This window comes from Peromyscus eremicus, chromosome 2 (assembly GCF_949786415.1).
Source record: "Peromyscus eremicus chromosome 2, PerEre_H2_v1, whole genome shotgun sequence".
Classification (NCBI taxonomy): Eukaryota; Metazoa; Chordata; class Mammalia; order Rodentia; family Cricetidae; genus Peromyscus; species Peromyscus eremicus.
Window position 1 is genome coordinate 80,815,363 of NC_081417.1, and position 3,576 is coordinate 80,818,938.

The window sequence follows — 3,576 nt, forward strand, 5'->3', positions numbered from 1 at the left end:
GGGGAGGAGAGAGGCTATTGCTACCTGTTGACCCTCCCTGTAGTGGCCCATTCCTCTGTCCGTGATGCCAAGCTTTCCACAGTCGCTGTCCCTCCGGGCACCAGAATGCAAGTTCTGACTCTGTGGACGTCTTTGAGGGTGTCAGGCCAGAAGGGGGCGCTACAGCACTAGATGCAGAAGGCCTGGGATAGGATCTGTCTCCTAATGTCTCTGGCTAGTGACCTCAGGCAGATGGACTCCATGCCTCAGTTTCTCCTTCTGCAAAATAGGAATAATAGTTATGTGTCCTCTATATATTTCCAAGATGAAATGACACCAGAGTGATGAACATTGGGAAGGTGCCTAGATACTGTCGTAACTGTTCCATGGAAGGGGAGTGGTGACAACATGTGTAGAAAAGTGAGTGACATTTCCTCGAAACCCATCTTCCAGAAAAAGGGGAATTGATTCCTAGTGGATTCCTGCAGATGTCTCACCCTATGGGGTGGGCTTTCAATTCCCTCTCTTGGAACATCTCGGTGCTATTTAGGGAAGTCACATTAGGTCAAACGCCTCTATTACTGTTGTCTTTGGATGTGTGTCAAGGTCATGGTACAGCAGAAGGAGAAGAAAACAAATGCAACCCCGCGTTGGGGTTATGTGCTAGTGGGTAATGGGGATTCAACAGCCTTTAAAAGCAGTAGTTGCAAACACCACTGCCCAGTGGCAGCACTCAAGGAGTCTCAGGCCCGGCTGCCAATCAGATTCACTTACACCCTTGTCGAAGCTCAGACTGTTTGGGGTCCTTTCCTAGATAAGTCCGAATCTTAGAGATTCCAGAGACCAGACATCAGCATGGCTCCAACGCTTTCCTGGTGAGCTCTGTGTGTGATCAAGAAGAACTAAATTGGGTCTGGGGAGATGGCTCAGTTGATAAAGCACTTGCTGTGCAAGTGTGAGGACATGGGTTCAATTCCCAGGATGCACAAATATGTAAATACGATCTTCTGAGCCTGTTGTCTGCTGTTTGTGTACACATGGTTTCAGGGCTGACCACCTTGTATTGGATAAACAGCTAGGGACTCATCTCTGGGGGAAGCTAATTCTCCCTCAGCAGTCATTAATTGCCTGAAAAAAATAACCCCAACAATTAGTATTAGAACCTATTAACTTGAAATAAACCATTTTACTTAAAAAACAACAACAACTCTGTGTGCAGTTTTAATCCTAGTGTTGGGAGGGTGGAGAAGGGGCTTGCTGGATGGCTATTATAGCCTAACTGGTGAGCTCCAGTCCAATAGAGACCTTGCCTCAAAGGTAGATGATAAACTGAATGTGATGGTACATGACTTTTATCCCAGGACTTCCAGAGACAGGCAAATCTCTGTGTTCGAGGCCAGCCTATTATCATAGGGAGAATATGTCTTAAAAAGATTAAAAAGCAAACAAACAAATGCACAACAACAACAACAACAAAACCCCAAAAGCCAAGGTAGATGCTGTTTCTGGGGAGGACTCCTGGTATCCTCTGGACTCTGCATACATCTGCACATACACACACACACACACAAAAAGCACTAAATTACATCATGGGAATCATGTGATGTACCTACCTGGTGGCTTTTAACTTCAGGCCACTTTTTATACCATCAGAGAAGCCTTAGAAGATGCCTGTTCTTGTACCCAGCTCAGTAAGATCCCTGTGTGTGTGTGTGTGTGTGTGTAAGGGTAGAGTGGAATCCAGGCACTAGTAGGCTTAAAAATTCTTTAAACAGCATTGAAAGCTTGGCTTACAGAATGGTTTTAAATTTTTTATTTTATTAATTTTTGTCAGTTTCATACATGTGTAATGGATTTTGATCACATACACCCCCCATTATCATCATCCTCCTACTCACGAGAAACCTCCTTCTCCCTCAAAGTTCCCCATCCTGCTTTCATTCTTTTTCTTTCTTTTTGTTTTTGTGCCTTACTGAGTTTAATTAAGGCTGTTTCCATGAGCATGGGTTGGGGGCTATTTATTAGCATGTGACTTTACCACTGAAGAAAATGACTTCTTCATCCTTGGTAGTCGTTAGCTGCCAATGGCTTCTCAAGAAAGGGTGGGGCCTCTGGAGCCTCTCCCTCATCTGTGAGGAAATGTTGACGGCCTTGTACAGATAACCACAGCTTCTGTGAGTTTATGAGTGCAATGAGTGTGTCATGTCCAGGAGACAGCATTTAATAGCTCTATATCCACTCTCTATGAGTTCTTAACATCCTTTCTGTCTCCCTCTCCCATGCTGTCCCCTAGCCTTGGAATGGGCGATACAGACGTCTTACACACACAGCACTCAGTAGTCACTTATTCTGAGAATTTTGACAAGTGATGAGTCTCTGCATTTATTATTACTCACACAACAAGAAATTTCTCTGGCTAAGGTTGAGAACAACAATAATCAGTGGGTATAAATATAAATATTTAAAAGGCACTTTGACAACACATCTGTTTGTTTAGTAAAGCAACAATACTAAGTTCTTCCCTAGGCCTCTTGACTTCCCCAGGCGTGGACTTTTGGTTATGTTTTAGAGTAATGGGTACGAGTTCTTTCAAATCCAATCCCAAAGAAAGTGGTTCTCAGCAGTTTCCATAAGGCTTTTCCTTATTTCCGAAGTTTTGGTTAGTCCTCTTACACCCTCTCTTCTCCACCTCCTTCCCCTCATGCCTGCTTAACTCTTCCCGACACCAGTTTCCCCTCCTCTCTATTTTCATATCATTTGTCAAAACAGCTTTTAGAAGAGCCTACATTTTCTTGGTGTCATATGAATGAGTCCTTTCAGATGAACTTTGCATGGACAGTATTATACATGAAAACCATGATTCCCCAATGACTCAGACATGAAGACAGTTCACCCTTGGAAATCCATGTTGGCCAAAACCGTGATGTTAACTGATGTTAACGAAGTACATGAAGCATTTGAGTGAGACATGAAGAGTAAAGAGAGCCACATTGCTAAACTATTTGATTTAATATGTGGTTGTAAATGTGGAACGTCTTTGAATCATTGTAAGCTGGTGTTTCATGTTTCACCCACAGCACTGTTTATATATGCAAGTTTGTTGCAGAACATTTGATCGTACTGTGACATTCTGAGACTGTTAATAAAGTTAACCTTGAATCAGAGTGGACTAGCTGACTGGAATTAGCCATAAATTTTGGAGGACCAGGATATGATACTGAGAGGCACAGGAAAGAGTAGGGAGGGGCTTGGAAAGATTCATGGGGCCCTTCTAAGCTGGGAAGTGTGGAGAGAGAGGCCGTTCCTCCATTGCTTTCTTGATCTATCAGGCTTTTACCCAAATATCTGACTCCCAAGTTTTTATTAATAATAGAACCATTTAGATGAACACTTCACAAGTTGGTGAAAATACTGAAAAAAAATCAAAGTCTTTAAGCCTGGGCATTGGAACATTGCCTTCTGTTTGAGATCCTGTTACCATTCAAGGATATATGATAAGGCTATTTCTTTCTCCTTGGGTCTGGGTTTGGCGGGATTGGCTAGAAGTCTCTGGATTAGTTTAGTTCAGGCAGTGAGTAGTGAAATCTTGAGCTAAGT